At 42.0% G+C, this 20,489-nt stretch overlaps 1 protein-coding gene across 6 annotated transcripts in view; it reads right to left on the bottom strand.

The window, feature by feature from the left end:
• The window catches only part of CYRIB (CYFIP related Rac1 interactor B), a 112,757-nt gene that overhangs the window by 31,531 nt on the left and 60,737 nt on the right, over positions 1 to 20,489 (bottom strand). For 4 of the 6 annotated variants that reach the window (XM_079796221.1, XM_079796219.1, XM_079796225.1 and 1 more), the window contains one exon: positions 12,115 to 12,153. The exons of the other annotated variants lie outside the window; for them this stretch is intronic. The gene's annotated coding sequence lies outside the window, so the exon portion shown is untranslated. The remainder of the gene's footprint in view (positions 1 to 12,114; positions 12,154 to 20,489) is intronic. 6 annotated transcript variants of the gene reach the window in all.

Here is a 20,489-nt window from a genome sequence, read left to right as displayed (position 1 = left end):
GGATTCCTGACTTCTCCACGCCTCATCCGTACAATGTACACAATAGTAAACATCACTGCAGCGACTTCACAAACTGACAGGTGGGCACAGGAAGCCTGGCATCTACTTGCTGCTGCGGAATGGCCACCGCAGAGCCAGGGATCTGCTCCAACACAGAGCCTGCGGAATGCGGCTGCGGAGGGAGCGGCAGGCTTGTTTCCTGCACACACACCCCACCCCCCAGCAGCCAGGCAGTCACACAAGAATGACGCCAGCGGATGTAGTGCAACAGAGGCCCCAAGCAGAAAGCCCCAGAAGGTGTCCTCAAGTCCTTGGTTTGTGATTCCATTAGTTCCCAGGTGCCAGCTGCATTTCCCTGTTTAGCTGCTAGATTTTCCTCAGGTTTTAAGATACCCTCATTTCTTTCAACCAACTTCCCCTTTACCTGTTTAGCTGAGCCGGGTTCCGGTCATTTGCATCTAAAAAGAGTTCTGAATAATAAAACTTCTAAGCTTCAGATGAATACATAAATCTGATACAAAGAATAACAATATATATAAAAGATCTTTCCGATTATATACAACTTGGTCCAAAATGCTACTGATTTATTCTAGAGGCACTATTTCAAAGTAAGTGATAAATATATTTAGAAGAGTAAACTGCAAGTCTTACAATCAGAATTTAGGAGGAAAAGCTAAAGAATTTTCTTTCAGATTACTTTTTATTATAATCCTTAGATTCAGACTAAATATTATAGATATTCATTGAGCAAGCTAAGGAGAAGTTTAATACACAGAAACCAAATGTAGTTTACTGCCAGTGTTTGTGATGTTTCTGGTGGAATTTTGTGGCAGTGAGTTCTTACGCTGCATGTTGGTTTCAAAGCTGGCGATGTATCTGGAAAGGAACTCGCTCTTCCTGGCCGGCGGTCTGCGGCTGCCGGGCTCACAGAGGCACTTACTAACTACGGCAGACCATTCCCCACAAAGCACTTGAAGTTTTCGTAATTAAAACAGAAGCCAAAAGAAACACAACTATAAAACTCTGCACTGCAGTTAATACACTAGTTCTCTCTCTCTAGAAAGTTCCTACCAGGTGCGGTTGCTTTCTTTCCTCTTTAACCTCCAGGGCTTTCCAATGCTGTCTCCTCTGCCTGGAGGCTAGTCCCATGGCAGGCTGCTCCATCCTTCCTCAGGCCTCCTCTCAAGTGCCCCTCTTCAGAGAGGCTTCTCGCTGTCCACCTATCAATGGCAGTGGCACCCCTGCCCCGTTAGCTCCTGCCACACCCCCTATTCCTCTTTCAGCACCCACAGCACAATCAGAACCACTCCTTTGGCATCCGTTTTCTTCAGTTCAGTTTAAGAACTTAATATTTCCAATTGGGGGATGAGGAGGAAGCAAAACTCAACATTGACTAGCTTCATTCTAAACCAGGATTTCTTAAACTTGGAGCTATTTAACCTTTGAACCACATAGTTCTTTTCTATGGGGTCTGTCCTGCGAATTGTAAGCTGTTTAGCAGCACCAGGATTCTACCCACTAGATACCTGGTCATCTCCCCAGCACCAGTGTGACAACCAGTAACATTTCCAACACCAGGTACTGCCCAATATCCCCTGGGGGTAAAAGGGCCCACCCATCAGGAATCACGACTTTCAGTGAACATCCTGTTTTGGCCAGCGATCCTGCTCCATACCTCCCGTCAACCTCCTCTCCCACTCTGCCAGGTGACCACTCCACAGGCTTTTTAAAAATCTCCTCAAACCTCCAACAATTTAGCCTCTATCCTCACATGTGTGAAATGCCTTCATTACAGTTTTTACCAATGAAAAAAAGAAAAAGAAACAACCACTCTCCTGGTTTGAAATGCTTTGTCCACAGGCCATCAATGACAAGCTACTGAACTCCATCCAGCACACTGCTCCTCCAGACCTCGCATGGAAGGCTTCCCTGACCAATCCACCTGCCTCTTCCCCTCTCCCATCACCGTCACCTTCCCAAATGGATGGGCATCACCCTCACACAGTCCCTCCTTTGGGTACCCGCCCTCCACGGCCGGCCGGTGAGCCTGAAGAAGGCAGGGGCTTTGTTTTGTCTAGTGCTCCATCCCCCGTCCTAGCACAATGCCTGGGGTGTTGGAGGAAGCCACAAATGTTGGTTGAATAACTGCATGATTGGAAATCCACCAAGAAACAAAACTTGGTAAAGTTATAGGAGTGTTCCAAGGAGGGGAGAGGAAAGACCAAAATAAATACTGACAACTGAAAACTAAGTCTTTTTTTAAAAAGGCCTTAGAATTTAAAAAGAGCTCACTGCCTTCCCAAACAGATGAAGACAGCCGCTCTCCCTCTCTCCCTTTCTGTAAAGGCCATAAGCTTTGTGTACAACTATTAAGAATTTTTAAAGTGTTGATTATTAGGGAAATCTGCCCTTATGCTGTATTTTCAGAAACTATAACACAATGTATTATAATAAAATATATTTTGCATGAGCAAAAATATAGTGAATCATTTTCATAATTCTTCTTCCAAACTACCAGATAAACAAGAGATGCTGGAATTGCTTTGTCATATAGTCAGCCAAGCAGCTATTACAGGTTAAAAATCTGCTTTAACACTTAAAGTATTGATATTGTACTCCGAAGATAATAACAATGCCAACACAAAAAATATTACTAATAGGCAATGGTTCTTTCAGAGAATGTAATTCATCTGCTGAAACCTGAAGAAATAGCCAAATTGAGCAATTACAGAAATATCACATGGCACATGCCAGAAAGCTCCTTCTGATCAACCCACTACACAGCAAATAATGCAAGGAGGTGAATGCAAAGTTGAAAGGCAGGTGGGAACTCACACAGTTTTGCTATCCAGAAAGCCACTTACCTAACTCCAATTCCACATTTCTAGATCTCAGGTGATTGCATAGAGCAGCAGGTACAAGCTGAAACAGTAGAAACCTCCAACAAATTCAAATGATACCAATAATCTCACATTAGCACATCTGCTTCTGAAAATAGTCTCCTTCCCCAAATATGGAACAAAGCCTTATTGTAGAACTACTTCTATGAAACTGCAACATCACCTTCTGAAAGCAAAGGTGGATTTAATATTGCATATGAACAGCAGAGTGACTATGAACAGGAGTGTAAAAACAAAAAATGTTTACTATGTCCAAAATCTGACTATTAAAATTAACACTGTAGTCATTAAATTTTGATAAATTCCCAGGTTTATTAATGTATTTGAAAAGCTTATTCTATGATGCCTTTGGCCTTGGTCTTGGCTGAATATTGACTTGACTGGCCCAATGTGTATTTGGTGCACCTCTGCTACAAGCACACAGAGTGAATCTCCAGAGAGTGCAGAGTAAAATTCAGTACAAAAACCTACTGAATTAACTTCATACCCGTACACAGTGGGATGCAACTCACATTGGGAACATGGCAGCTGAAGGTACTGAATGGACTAACTTCATGTAAGACGTTTAACACCACCAAGAGGTGAGAACCAGAATAATGGAGATAACCACTCAAGCAAGTCTACCAGTACAGAATTTGCAGTAGCTACCTGACAATATGCTGTTGTCTCTAGTGCTACACCGCCAATGCACATCACACCTTAGCCTTCTTCCCACACCCACTTCACTTCCTTCTTTCCCCTTTCTTCTCAGCAAGAGAAGTAAACAGTACCTTCTGTTCCAACACAATGACCAGTAGGCAACAAGTATTTGTTCATTAAGTGGCATAACCAAGATCTCTTCTTCTCTTGCTCTTGTTTTCTGACTTTTGTGTGGTAAGCGTGCTTGAGTAGAATCTGAGCCCCCCAGGACTTCCACTCTCTCCCCACTCATGGTTCCACTGAATGTGATAAAGTAAGCAGGCGTGATATCCCCTCCGGGACTCCATATTCCCCGGGGTTTTCCTCCACCTGTACCCCTAGACAATTTGGGCAGGAGCTACCCAAGAACCAGAACTCTGAGAAGCAGCATGAAAATGTCCTTACTGTTGTACATGTATAAGTGAATGCTGAGTAGTCAGAGGTGGACTGTGACGCTTACTTTCCTACTATCTCTCACCCCCAAGCCTATCCTAAATCTGCTCTGTGATGTTGGGACTAAGACTGTAAAGAGTAGTTCCTAGACTTTGTCCACTGACTTCTCATTAAGTTCCTTCAATGGGAGGGACTAACAGCAGACTGGCAGGTGAGAACAAAGAAGGTCCCTCTCTCTGTTTTTCAAATCCGTCAGCATTTCCTGTCAGCAAAAGACAGGCACGGCTCCAGGCTCTGGCTTCCTGTGAACTGGAGCAGCAGTGCAGGGCCTAGCCCCTTCAGAGGTCTGAGCTTCCAGACTGATGGGGTAACCCTCCTCCTCCCTTTTGTTCCCCTGGCTTTAGAAGTGGTATTTGCTTCCTGTGGTTACCATTAATATCTAAGTTACCTCAAGTGACTAAAAAAGAACTGTGTATTTGGTCTTTAATCCAGCTCCTAACACAGAGCTCCTAATCCCCTGGAATTTCCTGGGTGATGGAGGCTCTCGTTTTAATGAGGTGACTCTTGGCAGGCCCCTAAATAGCTTCAAGATAGAGGCTCCTTACCAGAAAGACAAACGCATGATTAGAGGGAAGGAGCTTTCAGCCCCAGCTCCTGACCTCCGGGAAAGGGAGAGGGACTGAAGACTGAGCTGATCACAAATGGCCAATGATTTATAATCAGTCCTGCCTACACAATGGAACCTCCATAAAAATATTTTTTCAACCCCTAAGTGACAGGGTTTGAAGATGGTCCAGGTTGGTAAACACATCCGCATGCTAGGAGGGTGGCACACCCAACTGCTCAGGACACTTCCAGACTTCACCCGATGGACTTCTCCACCTGGCTGTGCATTTGCATCCTTTATAAAAACCCCTTAGAGTAAACCGGTACTAGGAAGTGACGTGAGCTCTGGGAGCCATTATAGCAGATTCCTGAACCTAAGAAGGAATCACGGGAACCCCCAATACACAACTGTCTGGTCAAAGTGCATAGGTCTAGGACTTGTGATTGGCATCTGGAGTGGATGGCAATGTTGTGGGACTGAGCCCTGAACCTGTGGGGTCAGCACTAATGCCACAAAGTCAGAGTCAGAGTGAATTGCTGGACAGTCAGCTAGTGTCCTGAGAGCTAGAGAACTGGCTGGGGGGGGGGGGGGGGGGGGGGAGAAGGGTTCGGGGACTATCCCACATATTTGGTGTCAGAGGTGCTGACATGCTCGAACCTCAGTATCCTCTTTTTGCTCAGGCTTCCAACCCTCATGTAAACTAATTCATATGTTAAATCCCCAATTGTAAAAACCTAGCAAGGTTTCTGCTTTCCTGGCTGAAATATGACTGACACAGAGAATTCTAGACATCAGCTGAACTTCAACCTTACCAACAGTATCTACTGTCATCAGGTACCAGTGTAGCTATTATTAAAGTGATCCTTTGATTCTCCTTCCTTGGCAAAACGGACAGGAAGAGACGCAGGAATTGGGCATTACTGGGTGCTCAGCTGCACAGCATCACAGCAGCACTAAGACCTTCCCATGAATCCCTAGCATGTGTCAAGATCGACATATTAGTCTAGTATAGCTATATGGAGTTAAGCTACTTGCCTTACAGAAATGTGACCTAAATGAACGGTGCAATGGAAATTGGGAGACTTGACTTCTAGTCCCGACTGTATCACAAAATATGTGACTTCACACAGGTCAGTTTACTTGTTAGACTGCATCTCTCCCAGCTGCTGGCTGTGACGCTACATGCTACGCTGCGTCTTTCCTAATGCTGACATCTAGTGGATATACTTAGATTTAGTATTTTAAAGTGAAAAATCTTATTTAAGCTATTTTAAATAAAGACTCATTAGAATGCCTGGCCATGTGCAATAAATATAGTAAACTAGGGGGCCCTTACATAGAAGTGAACCATAATAAAATAGTATTACATCAGACTGTTGCAACATCTTTGAATGATTCAGAGATTACTAATATTAGTGCTCTTCCATGCCTCTAGCCATTAAAAATTAAACCACCAATGCAAATTACTGCCTCAGTTGCAAATTTAGAACAAGAAAGCAAAGAACTGCTTCCTGCTATGTCTCCCAGCAGGGTATGAGAAGGGCTAGCACAAAGTTCCAAGGTAAGTAATTTAGAAGTGCACAGAATGGCGAGTGTCGGAAAGAGGAAAAAACAAGCAAAACTCAACATTACCCATTTCACAAGAATTTATTATGGTTTCCCTAGAAAATAATATGATTTGATTATAAGCAATCACCATTAAGTGCTCTACTTTCAAATGACTTAAATTTTAGACTTAAGTCAATTTTTAGAAACCAGCCAATAATAAAATGATGTACTATTAATCTAACATACATCTTGCCCTCAAGAATCACACAAAACTTGTATTAAGCTGAAATTCGCCCACTTGTTAATTTCTCCTCATTGGTACCAGTTCTCACTGGCCTCCTAGAACCAAACAAAACAATACCTGTGCCACCTGAGAACCTATTAAATATTTGAAATATCTTACTATATATTAAACTGAGGTCAAAAGAAAGTCATCTATCTATCAGACTATATACATACACTGACACATGCACAAAATTACAAGCAAGCTGTCTCCTGTCTAGAAATTGTGAGGATTAGCTTCTCAAAGAGAGTAAAGTTTAGGAGGAGTTACTTAGGAAATACTCACCATAGGACCTTTTTAAACAGAGACTAAAGGAACTAAGGGCATAGAACCAGCTTTCCTGGAGTTGGACTATAATTTCACCTTTGTAACCAAAACATCTGGCAGAGGGCCTTGGATGCTGTAAGCACTAAATGAAAGTAAAAGTCAATGAATGAGATCTTACTGTGCGCCACATACTATGCTAAATAGTATACACACAGGATTACCTGGTAAAATCCTCAACCATTTTATGAGGTTGGTTAGCATTACAATCCTCATTTTACATCTGAGCAACCTGAAGGTAAAAAGGATTAAACATCTTGCTTCAAATTCACTCCGGCAAATCTGGGTCCCAACAATTCTTTTAACCATTTTGCCATACTGCTTCCTAGTCATAAATGAAAGTACACAAAACTCATCCCAAAAGAGTTTTATAATATTTCAATTGTTCCTAAAAGAAATTAATTCAACACTAGTATTAAAATTTCTAAAGTAGAAATAAAATTGAGATTTTAAGAAGAAAAAAAAATGATGACTAGGAAAAGATGACAGATAGTACTACGAAATGTCCTTAAAGGTTTCCCTACCAGGTCTTTCTGTTTGAGCCTGGCACCCTAACGGAATTGATACAGTCACTGCCACATGTTTCCCTTGTTCCTGAACTGCAATTAAAACCATTCCCTTAAATATAACCCCTCCAGGCTCATCATAATCAAACAGATCACAAAAGCAAAATAAATTTTCTCTTCTTGGTAATCATATAATTTTTAAGATATGTTCTTGAATAACTCTACATTTATAAATCAGTATCTGGTATTATGCTTAAAAGACTCTAACAGAGGTCATTACATTTTGATATTGCAGAAAAGATGGTAATTATAACTGAATGTTTTCATTGTATCATTTTTAAAAATACTATTTTACTTCAGTTAGACTGTGGAGACAGATTTCCTGCATAAATGTAAAAAGCATACTCCATGACTATTTTCAAAGGACAGGCTGATACCTTTCACTAAACAGCACTAAGAGCCAATTTACCACCGGCAAAAAAAACTAAGATTAACAAAAAAATAGGAGGTATTCCATTGTTTTCCTATAGAGGAGTTTATTAATTTTAAATGGATTTTTCAAGCCATTAAAATAAATGCAGAATGCATATATCACAAAGTTTTCTGAACTAAATGCTATCTAATAACTATAGCTTTAAAAGTTCCACACAAGGACAGTATTTAAACCAAAGTTCAATTCACTTAACTACTGTGAATATTTTCACCACATGTCTGAAGTTACGAGGAAGGAAGTGAAGGGAATGAGAAAGGATACAAAATTTGAGCCCAGAATATAGGGTTCATGAAGTGACTTGAAAGCATGTAGCTCAATCCTCTCTAATAAAATGGTAATATGCAAATTAACCATCACTCTGCTACATAAGCCACGCCCACCAGCCAAGCCATGCCCACCAGCCAATCAGAGCGAGTATGCAAATTAACCCCAATCCAAGATGGCTACAGCCACAGAGAGCAAGGTTTCCCAGGTAACAGAGCAAGCCAGCTTTCCATAGCCGTTGCAGGCCTAAGCCTCCACTCAAGCTACAAAGTTTCAATTATAGAAGGTAAACAAATTCAAACAAATGGCGGCAGAATGGAGCTTGAGAGAGCAGGCCAGGGTTGCCGGCGGCAACAGGGGAAGCAAAGCTTTCCGCACACCCTGGCCGGGCTCACCTGCTTAAGGCTACAAAGTTTCAATTGTAGAAGGTGAATTAACTGCCACAGAAATGGCTGCCGCCCCAGAAATGGCTGCCGCCCCAGGCTACAAAGTTTCAATTGTAGAAGGTGAATTAACTGCCACAGAAATGGCTGCTGCCCCAGAAATGGCTGCCGCCCCAGGCTACAAAGTTTCAATTGTAGAAGGAAAATAAATTCCAGATACCAGGGCCTCCCCTTGGGTTGCCAGGGGGCGTGGCTGGCCTGCAAACCACCACAGGCCCCTCGCTCAGGCCACCCCACACCCCAAGGGAACCCCCACCCTTATCTGTGACACCCTTCAGGGCAAACCAGCTGGCTCCCACCCGTGCACCAGGCCTCTATCCTATCTAATAAAAGAGTAATATACAGATTGATCATCACTGCAACACACAATATAGCTGCCCCCATGTGGTCAAAGATCCTGCCCTCATGTGGACACAAGATGGCCACTACAAGATGGCCAGCAGGAGAGGGCAGTTGGGAGGCACCCGGCCTGCAAGGGAGGGCAGTTGTGAGGGACCAGGCCTGCAAGGGAGGGCAGTTGAGAGGGACCAGGCTTGCAAGGGAGGCAGTTGGAGGTGATCAACCCTGCATGAGAGGGCAGTTAGGGGTGACCAGGCTGGCAGAGGAGGGAAGTTGGGGGCAAACAGGCTGGCAGGGGAGCAGTTAAGCATCAACCAGGCTGGCAGCGGAGTGGTTAGGGGGTGATCAGGCTGGCAGGCAGAGGCGGTTAGGGGCAATCAGGAAGGCAGGCAGGCAAGCAGTTGGGAGCCAGCAGTCCTGGATTGTGAGAGGGATGTCCTGGTGGGATCGGGCCTAAACGGGCAGTCGGACATCCCTGCAGGAGTCCCAGATTGGAGAGGGTACAGGCTGGGCTGAGGGACAACCCCCCCCCCCCCCCGCCGTGCACGAATTTCGTGCACCGGGCTTCTAGTTCTCTATAAAAGAAAGAAACTGAAGACTAGAGAAACTTGGTGACTTGGGCAAAAGCAGCAAATTCATTTTTTGAAAGTAGGGCTTAATCCACTGACCTTGGCAGAGCAGCTTTTGAGAACATCTTTAAAATATGGCATCAGGGTCGGATCACACTGATAGGACCAAAACACCCAAAAGCCGGATACCCACAATGTTCCCTTCAAAACAAATATTAGTGCTGTTTTGCCAGCAACCAAATTTCAATAGATCTGCCATTTTCAGCTACAAGATGGTGAACACAGTCAAATTTAGTGACACTACTCTGGGCTCTTCCTAACTTAGGCTGGCACATCGTCACTGTAGAGTTCTTACTGCAGAAGTAACTGAAAAACACTGTGTGTGTGTGTGTGTGTGTTTCTGTGGTAGGCAATTAGACAGACAGGAGCAGAGCAAGGACCATGGACCAGGTACAGAAGGTCACCAGGGTGGAAAGGTCAGGGTGCCTATCAATAGGCAAAACCAGGAAAAAAGGACCTTGCCCCCAGGGTAACCTTTCCTCCCCTAGCATATCACTGGTCGTGCAATTCAGACCCCCTGACCTTTCATATCATAGCTGGTCATGAGGTTTGGATCCTCCCCTGACCTTTCCTCCCTTGGCAATTTGCTAGTCGTGGGGAACCATAAAAGGGGCCAGAGAATAGCCCTTCAGCATTTAGCTCCCAGGACATGAGGATCTGACCCACATCAAATACATCAGGCCTCAGTTGTGTTTCAGCTCCAGACCCAGAGAAGCAGCAACACCTGACAAGCCCACAGTGGCTGACATCAGGACCAGGTGCTGGGACTAATGACCCCCACAGACCAATCAGTGGAGACCAAGACCTGAAAGCCCTGCCACCTGGGAAGCTGATGAAGATCCTCCCCTGGGACGTCCCCTGACACCCCACCCATAAGAGCTCTCGGGCCTTAGGGAAAAGCCACTCTCCCTCTCCCTCTCCCCTTCGCCCAGGTGCATCACCTCCACCTTTCTCTCTCCTAAACTCCAAGGCCCTTCCTTTGCCTTTGTTACCTGTTCCCTGGGCTCATTTCTACCACGGCTCACTTCTACCTCTGTGACTTCCTAAATGAACTTGCTCTTATAGTTTGAGTCTGGGCTCTGAATTCTTTCTTGGCCAGAACTCAAGCACTGAGACTGTGGAACCAAGATCCAGTCTGACTCCACTGGTCTAACAGTCTCGTGCCGGTCTCGCCAACATTTGCACAACACAAGCACCAGAGCACTTACCACCTGCATCCTCCCATGGCAACGAGTGATGGCATTTCTCTGGTTAACTGTTGGCATCTTGAACTATTTTATGTTAACATGTGTAGCTCATGTTCCTGAAACTAGAATGTGTGTTCTTCGGAAGCAGGCAAATTCCAAGGCTTAACACATCTTCTACACCATTTTCCACAGAATGCTGTTTCTGTGATTATTAATCAACAAACAAAAGTTTCTTCAAAGCTATTTCAAAAACTTCTAGCCCACACCATCAGGATATTTCTTAATGTATGGATGTATAGTGCTACTTCTTTAAGATTAGTGATACAGAACATAAAAAACTGCACTTATCAAATATGACAAAGAAAGGTCTGGCTGATTTTCACTAACAGGAGTTCTTAATTTGGGATCCCGGAAGAGAATTCAGTGCCAGTGAATCTGGATGGGAAACTCTCACTAACCTCTAGGTGGAAGTTAGCAATTCCTTCAAGCAAGATTATAGGCAACAAACCAAAGAGGTATCAGAAATACCTATGAACTTGTCATCCATAGAAATCAGGGTAATTTCAAATTACATTACAATTACTGCAAACTCATCACTATTTAAAAGTACAGTATTTAGCAGATTTGTCGCCTAAGCTTATTTTCTAATGTCAGAAGCATAGATATTAATCTATCAAAATTTTGTATTTTCAATATTTGTTAACTATTTCAATATTATCTGGTTCCTTTTTTAATCTATGTATTTTACTCCATAAAATAACTGTCAGATTCACTATTCTGAGGAGGGACCCACAGGGTTCACTGATGACCACAGAGGTCATGGTTCCAGAAACCGTGAGAGCTCCTGCACTGCGGCCCACGCGCAGGCGCGGCTCCAGTCCCACAGGGCCTAAGAGAAGGCCAGCACCTTCTGAAGGAAGTACCGCTACCTCTGACCAGGAGGAGCACCAGAGGAGATTTAAGCTGGTTGTTTTCACTTGAACGCAAAGAGTCTGTAGAAAAATTACACTTCCAAATACCCATTGACTTGTTAGAATTAAATCAATTACAGGACTACAAATGTCTGAGTACTCAGGATCCATTTTAAAAGGGACCAAAACCAATAGTTGGTAGAATTCCCATTAAGAAGTATGTAAAAGTGTCCTCCCTTCTCCCAAATAAATTCATAAATGAGTAAATAAACATACTAGAATTACGGCTTAGATCTTTTCTGATCAACCATACTGGTGATAGCTGAAACGACTTAAAATGGAATTTACAAAACAAAACACATACCTCTACTACGAAAAGAAAGCTGTAAAAAAAAAAGTTCTAATTAAATTTACATTTCCCCACTACTTCCTAGACTAAGCCAGAAACTAAACACTGCAGGGTATTATTTCCTAAAGACATTTTTAGCAGTTCAATATACTGTATGTACAGAACATTTTCTTAAATTATGTTTAGCCAATGTAGTTTTTAATTTAAATCATGATGTTTGTTTGCACTTGAATAATCATTTCCCCCAAAGACATATTTACCTTCAGCCAGTGCTGGTGAATCTGCCCTCGTCCCTCTACCTGTTCAAAGAAAGAAAAAAGGAAGAAAGTCTAAAACATTACTATACTTTAAAACAACTTTACTTTATTAAAACTAACAATAAAATTCATGAATGCAACTACATATTACGTGTGTGTGTGTGTGTGTGTGTGTGTGTGTGTCCTTGGATTAACTCAGCAAGTATTTACAGAGGACCTCCTAAGAGTAAGGCATTATATTACACTCTGGAAAACACCAATAGTTGATAAAACACTATAGTTGTCACCCTAAGACACTCAAAGACTAATAAGTGTACTAAGAAAAGTACACTGTTCTCATTATAGCTTATGAAACAAGATAACAAGGGAAAAATTAGTAATTCTTTTTTATTCTTGGAACAGGGGCTTAAAACTATTAAAAGAGGCATCCTATATAATAAAGAGGTAACATGCTAATTAGACCGAACAGCAGAACGACCTTCCAGACTAAGCCGGGGCTGCAAGGGCCAAGCCCCTTGCACGAATTTTGTGCATCGGGCCTCTAGTATTTCTATATTCTATCACAGTTTAAGTTCCTTCAGTTTCAATGCACTAGCAAAATATCAGGTTTATTACAGGTATTAAGATTGTATTCCATGACAATAACCTATTATTTGCCAGAGGCAAATCTCTGCAGAACTCCTCTCAAACTCCCCGAATGCTGACATGCCCCGGCTCAGACCAGGTCCCCCCCCATCCCTGTGATCTCATTTCATCCCATGGCTTTACGTATCACATATACAGTATATCTCAAATGTATTTATTCCGTCTCAACATTTCTCCAACGTCATCCTCTCATACCACTGCCTGCTCAGTACATCCACTAAGATTTCTAATAGATACCTCCAACTTAACATGTCCAAAACTGAACTCACCTTCCCCTCTCAAACCTATGGCTGCAGTCTCCCATCTCAGCTGATGGACCTCTATCCTTCCAGCTGCTCAGATAAAATTCTTGGATTCCTCTACAACTTCTCTTTCTCACACATCCCATTCCACTCAAACCCTCAGTACCTGGAATCTTCACGCCTACTATTCTATCTCCTATTAACTCAAAGTTGAAGGTCAGCTGCATTAGCAGCATTAGACCTATTCTGTGTTCAAGAGCCTCTAGAAAGAACTGCAAAGTGAACCGCATAGGGGGTCGGCAGGAATCAGGTTGCCAACTAAGGCAAACAATCGTGTGTACTTAATCTAAGGGTGCCACTGCCACTAACATGCCCTGCTGCTGGGTACACTTGTAAACAGCTTTTAAATGTTATTAACTAAGTGAATGTTCTAAATTCTCAGGAAGCCAAAAGAGTGTCAGAGAGCTATATTTGGTTAATGAACCATCAGTTTACCACTTCTGCTCTAGAACTTTGCATTGTCTATAATTTATATTTAACCATCCTAATTTTTTACTTTTCTCTACTAGTTAGGAGATGAATTGGAGCTGTTTATGTTCAAGACCTAACCACTCTGGTTTTCCTCAAAAGCTCCTCTTGGATCAACGTTACTACAAATGGAATGAATAAACACTTTTTGCTTTTTCTGCCAAAGGAAAACTTCCTTCCCGAAGGCTGACTGCAGCCACTCAGAAATAAACAAAACAAGTGGCTTGGCTGGCCACCTTCATACTCTCATAAACCAGAGGGGGAAACTGGTGCCGCTTGCACAAAACCGTAGAGGAAAAATCCTATTTATCCTAATTCTTAATAAATCAAGAAGTAATAAGACACTATAATTATCATCCTTCTTAATCAAATGTCAGGTCATAAGTAGGGATTATTCGATAGCATGTAAATTAGATAATTCAGGCATCTAAAATAAAATTCACAAGCCCAGAGGTTCTTCAAATAAGTGTTAAAAATTCTTTGTCTCCAGCAAAACATAAAATGTAACAGTTATGACTTTAGAACACTCTGTCACACGTGGACAGCTCTGCAGCATTTCAAATGATGGTATAGAGAGCCAGCTGGTTATGCAACACAGACCGTTCCTTCTTTGGTGTATGATAAAATTTAATTCAATTTGTTTAAGTTCCCCTTGACATATGCAAAGCAATCTGAAAAACCATCTTAGAAACAGAATAAAGCACTTGAATTAAAGAGCCTATTGACCATGTTACCAGATCAGACATTATAAAAGTGCATTTTTATATAATTCCAACAAGTACAGTATCTGAGTTTTAGTTTTAGACCTTAAAAAGGTTATTCTATATCCATTTGAGGAAAGGAAACATACAAGTCTATGAAAAATTTTTTTGGGAAAAAAAACAGAAGAGCAAATGAGAAGGACCAGTCCTACTCACCAATAATTAAAATTGTGTGGAATTGGTGTACATATATAGTAAGGGGAAGAGAACAGAGAAATCAGAATAGGTCCAACTGTGTATAAGTGTAAAAAAAGCATAACCACCAAATATTCATCGGAAAGTCTACTCTGTATATAATAACAAAGTAGGTACCTAGGAGATGCAGTGATGAAAAGAGCGCACTCTCTAAAAGCATGTAGCCTTACTGTGGCAATTAACATGCTCAAGGTAAAAAAGAAGTAGTTTCTCAAAACTAAATTGCAAAATATAGAAAATACTATCTTACTGATCTTTAGAGGAATTATCTGAAGCATTTTATGAAATTTTAAAAGAAAAGACAGGACCAATCATTAAAATTTTAAATACAGAAAATCCAAAATGTTTCAATAGTCCATGTAAATGTAGATAAAATCACATCTAGACAGGAAAAGATTATCGTGATAGTTTGTAAGAGAAAGCAAAACAGTAAATATACATGGGAAACCTGACATTGTTTCTGGAATGAGAGAGACCTGGGTTGAGTTTCCACTTTCTAAGTTCTCTGAGCTTCTGTTTTGTTATTTGTAAAATGGAGATTTCCACTTATTTAAAGTACATTATCTAAGCACCAGTTTCCTTTACTTGAAAATAAAAACCACCTCAGAGCTTACGTGGACAGTATGGGAACGCCAGGCTGCGGAGCAGGGTCACGGCTTCTCTCATACTGCTCGGTTCTGACCCTGCCTAGGCCTGGACAGACACTGCAGCGCCCCCCAGCGAGGAAGACACAAAAAGACGCGCCTGGTGCAGAGCCCCAATTCCTGCGCCAAGAACAGGAAATGCCCAGGGTGCTCTAAACCTCCACCCTCTTCAGCCGCGCACAAGCGCTAGTGTTGTGTGTTGGTGGCTCCCCTGTTCTCTGTCAGCCAACAGGAGGAAAAGCAAGGCTGACAGAAGGATGCTCCTTCAGAAGGAAGCACGAAAAGCACCTCGAATCAAGATGAGTGGGGAACCATCCCAATAAACACAGTGTGGATGGGTAAATAAGCAAATAAAATCTATCAGTTAAATAAAGAACTAAAACACCGCTCTTACAATGCGTGCTCTCTGCAATGCCGCCCTCCTTTGTCTGATGTATTCCACACTGCTCCAAGAACAGCGATGAAAGGCGTCTCCTCTGGGGGCCTACCTTTGCTTCAGACCGCTAATTCCTATGCCGCCTCACTAAACACCAACACAAGTTAAACTACTTCTCATTATTTCGGAAAATCCTTCACATTTCAAATCTAAAGTGAAATCTTTAGCTACACTAAAACTACCATTTCTTACATCCTTGATAGTATCCTGTAGTCATACTGAATCCATTAAACACTCAGTTTTTTTAAGGAATACATTTAGAGGAAGCAAAACACATGTTAAGGAGAGTCAGACACATTTAAAACTATAGAAAACACTTGCTATAAGGAGGGAAGAGGGCTATTAATATTTGTGACTACCTACTGTGTATCACACATTTTACTATGGACCATAATGTTTCTAAACACAAAACATGTGTTACCCTATTTATAAAGAGTAAATGAGGAAAATCAACGTCAAAAATGACTTTACTTGCCCACATCAGTGCTAATAAAGGGTTGATCTGACTGGAGCACAGATCTGTCTGGTCCCAAAGTTGATGACACTTTATTCTTGACAAAACGCCTCAATGGACACATTCTTCTTATAAAAATTAATTTTCATTGATATTTTTCTCATTAGAAAAACAATTGTAACCATTACCCTGAACAAGCAGAATCTGTGGGATGTAGCCATAAGGCAACTTTTTGTCCTATCACTGTGCTTCAAAGTTATTCTGTGGCGACGGTAATGTCCCTGAACTTTTATTTAGGCAAGACTAGGACACCGGTCGTTTTCAAGTTATAAAAGTGATCTGAGTTTAGAAATTAAGAGATCCCGTTTAGTATAACCACCAGAAGTTTTCATCCAAGGTTCCAGCTTCCCCGTCCCGCTCAGCGGTGGCAGGCTAGCCTAGGAGCAAGGAGGGGCCTCACCTCCCCTTCCACCTCAGGTGTCCCTAGAGGGCACAGGCGCTCTCCTGGCTGGGCTCCCAGTGTGTAAAGCTCATCTGTCAGGGAATGCTTTCAGGGATTCCTTGCATGCTCTCACCACTCCGGCCCTGGGGATGGATCTCTTACTACCACAATTCCTGGCCCTGGGGATCTCTCCCTGCAACAGTTCCCGCGATGCAGAAAGACGCATCTCCTCTGGGAATCCAGTCATTTATTTCTCTAGCGCCACCATCCCACCAACCCATCCCCGTGCCCATACCACCCTGATCCTGTGTGCTTCCCTCAGAGTGCCCTCACCCGGTCTACGGGAAACATGTACTCCTGCCCCAAAGAACCTCGGGAGGATGGGCAGTGCCCCACACAGTAACCTCGCTGTGCTGTGCTGCCAGGACAGCCAGCCTTTCTTACACCCCGGCCGAGGGAGACAGCATCCACCCAGTGCCCCCCAAGCTCTCCAAGTCATTACCATAGAGCCCCTCACTTGTGGGGGAGCGCTCAAATGGGAGGGAGGGGGGTTAGGGGAAACACAAACAACTGGTTCAAAAACTCTCCCAATTTACAACAAATCACTTCAAAAACTCTTGTAATTTCCAACTTCCTGAATCTTTTTATACCAACAGATGGGGTGTTAGAAGTCACAAGATCCATTTTCTGCTTCTTTCTTTGCAAGATTTGCAAGGTATTCTTACAACTCACTATAGAAATGTGCATCTACTGACTTAGGGCCAAACTCAGAATAAGAGAGTTTCATTTTTAACATCTTATTACATAATATACTATTTAACATTTTTCTAAATTTTCCACAAAAAGCAGAAGAAAAATCCATGAAAAAACCCCACCACCCAGTTAGCTACCATTAACATGTATTTACTGCTTTCCTTTCTGTAAAGAGTTCTTTGTCATCTGAAAATTTCTTAGTTCAAGTTTTAATATTTTAAATCTTGTACAAAAAAACCTCATTTATATAATTTCATTGGGCAATCAGCTTCCCGCACAATGTAAGCATGCCTTTTTCAAACACCAAATTTCCACTAAACCAACGAGAGGATGGCTTGCTAAAACCTGACTCGTATCACTCCCCAAACTAACAGCCTTTAATGGCTCCCCAATGCCGGAGATTAAGCTCCAATCTTTTTAAATTAAGTATAATCTGTAATAATAAAAGCATATATGCTAATTAGACTGCCGAACGACCTTCCCGACATCCTTCCGGACAAAGCCTGGGCTGTGAGGGCCGAGGCCCTTTGCACAAATTTCGTGCATCGGGCCCCTAGTCTACAAATAAGACCTCTTACACCTATTGCGTCTCTAAATGTGATTTTAAAGCTTGTGTTCATCATGTAAAAATCACACTATAAGAAAAAGTGAATATCAGGGGAGTTCCTGGTTTTGACCTGCTCTCAGAGGAGAAGTGTTTCAATGTTTGGTCCCAGCCCCATGATGGCCACTGAGAGTATCTCAGGAACAGTCTGCACCAGGGTTACAAGGCTGAATTCACAAAGTGCAAAAGAGCAAAGGTCATCCTACTTTATGAACAGGGTAACATCCAGCTCCTGTGGGATCAGTCCCGTCTGACTGCAAATGAAACCCTATCACCCCACACACGTATCTACTGGCTCCACACTCACCCCAACTGCCAAAAGTTAATCTAATACTCGAGAGCAGATTTATGGAAACTTTCAATGTTTAAAAGTGGATTTAGGGATTAATTTTGTTAAAGTTTCACACATAATTTGCCATCCAGTCGCAAAGCACACATTTAAAAATTTGTCTTAAAGTTATCTTTCAGCAGAGGAAGTGAGAACTAAATTCCATTTAACATGCTAGCAACGAAAAAGCATTCACAGTTCTTACCCAAAGAATTTTGCTCTTCTCACAAGTTTATGTCAGTAAAAACTCACAGGATTACAGAAGTGCCTGAAGAAAGTAAATAATCAGTCCTCTCTTAAAGTTGACAATAAACGTATTCACTCAAAAAGAACACAAGAACAATGAGCGTGGGCAAATACTGACGTGTCTTTATGTGTAACTGTGAGGAGATGTATGCGCTCATACAACATGCATGTGTGCGCAGAGAAGCTAGAAAAATGTCCCCCAAAATAGTAACAACTTAGATGATGATTTTGCTTTTACTTTTTCTATTGTTTCAATTTTTTATAACTATGAGGACATATTCTAAAAGAAAAGAAGAATGCTATTTGTGTTATCAAAATATGACATGAAAATGTACAGTGACAAAGACATGTGGGGCTGGCAGAAGGACAGACTGTAGACAAATGAAACAGGAGTGAAAGCCCCGAAATAAGCACAGCTCTCCAGTCCTCTGATGACTAACAAGCTACCAGACAATTCGATGGGAAACAGGGTCATTTCAATGAATGGTGCTGAGACAACTGGATATCCACACACAAAAAGATGAACTTAGAAATTTACCTCATGCTATATAGAGTTTTTTAAAAATAAATCACACATGTAAATGTCAGAGCTAAAACTACAAAACTATTAAAAGAACACATGGGAGTAAATCTCATGAGCCTGGGTTAGGCAAAGATTTCTTAAACACAGCACCAAAAGCATGATCCTTTAAAAAGGAAGGAAAGAAGGAAGGAATGGGGGGAGGGGAGAGGAAGGGAGGGAAGGAGGGAGAGAGGGAGGGAGGACTGGATTCCACCAAAATTCAAAATCCTTGCACCTCAAATGATATCATTAAGAAAATAAAAAGAGCTGAAGCCGGTTTGGCTCAGTGGATAGAGCGTCAGTCTGCAGACTGAAGGGTCCCAGGTTCGATTTCGGTCAAGGGCATGTACATTGGTTGCGGGCACATCCCCGGTAGGGGGTGTGCAGGAGGCAGCTGGTCGATGTTTCTCTCTCATCGATGTTTCTAACTCTCTATCCCTCTCCCTTCCTCTCTGTAAAAAATCAATAAAATATATTTAAAAAAAAGAAAAGAAAAAGAGCCCTGGTCGTGTGATTCAATGATTACACCATCAGTCCACACACCCAAAGAGTCATGGGTTTAATTTCTGGTCAAGGGCACATACCTGGGTTGCAGTTCGATCCCCAGCTGAGTCAAGATGCATGTGGGAGTCAACCAATCAATGTCTCTCACATGGATGTTCCTTCCCTCCCCCCTCTCTCTCTCCCCTCCCCCATTCCAATCAATGGAAAAAGAATATCCTGGGGTGAGGATTAACAAAAACAAACAAGCAAACAAAAAGTTGTTTATACAGAAAGAACACGGAATACTATCTAATACTAAATCCCTAAAGATACATATTTAATAAACTAATAAACTACGAAGAAGGGGTCAGTGACACATACCAAAGACAGAACCCTGGCCAGTTGTCACCATGACACATACCATAATGGAACTTTGGCACACCCATTTCAAAACATTGCCAACCCCAGGCTACATAGTTTGACTACTGCTTCAACATACTGTTCTATAAATAAAAAGGAAAATCTTTAGTTTAATATATTCACATTTTTAATATAGTAAGTCCTAATTATCAAAGACTATTTCCAGAATGCTGCAGTCCTTGATTCTGAGGCATCAACCTACCTTTACCCACTAGCAATTCAGAACTGGCACCATCACAGCTAGATTATTTTACATTTCCAAGTCTGTAAATTCATGTTCATTTTAGCTCAATAAATGGGAAAAGAAGAAGCTGACTTCTATGTACTTTTAAAAACAACTTGGTGAATATTTTTATGTAACACCAGAACACATTAAATATTTAAGTCAAAACAGGTTCAAATGTAACAATCTTCAGCAAGTAAAGTTAGCTTTCAAAATAATAATATCAGATGCTTATTTACAGAAAATAACTGAAAGGGAGGAATTAAATGGCACTAATCCTATCCTATATAATAAAAGGCTAATATGCAAATCAACTGAACGGTGGAATGACCGGTCGCTATGATGCGCACTGACCACCAGGGGGCCGACACTCAATGAAGGAGCTGCTCCCTGGTGGTCAGTGCGCTCCCAC

Source organism: Cnephaeus nilssonii, assembly GCF_951640355.1.
Source record: "Cnephaeus nilssonii genome assembly, chromosome: 18".
NCBI lineage: Eukaryota > Metazoa > Chordata > Mammalia > Chiroptera > Vespertilionidae > Cnephaeus > Cnephaeus nilssonii.
Note: the sequence above shows the minus strand (reverse complement) of the source record. Positions and strands in the feature narration are given on the sequence as shown.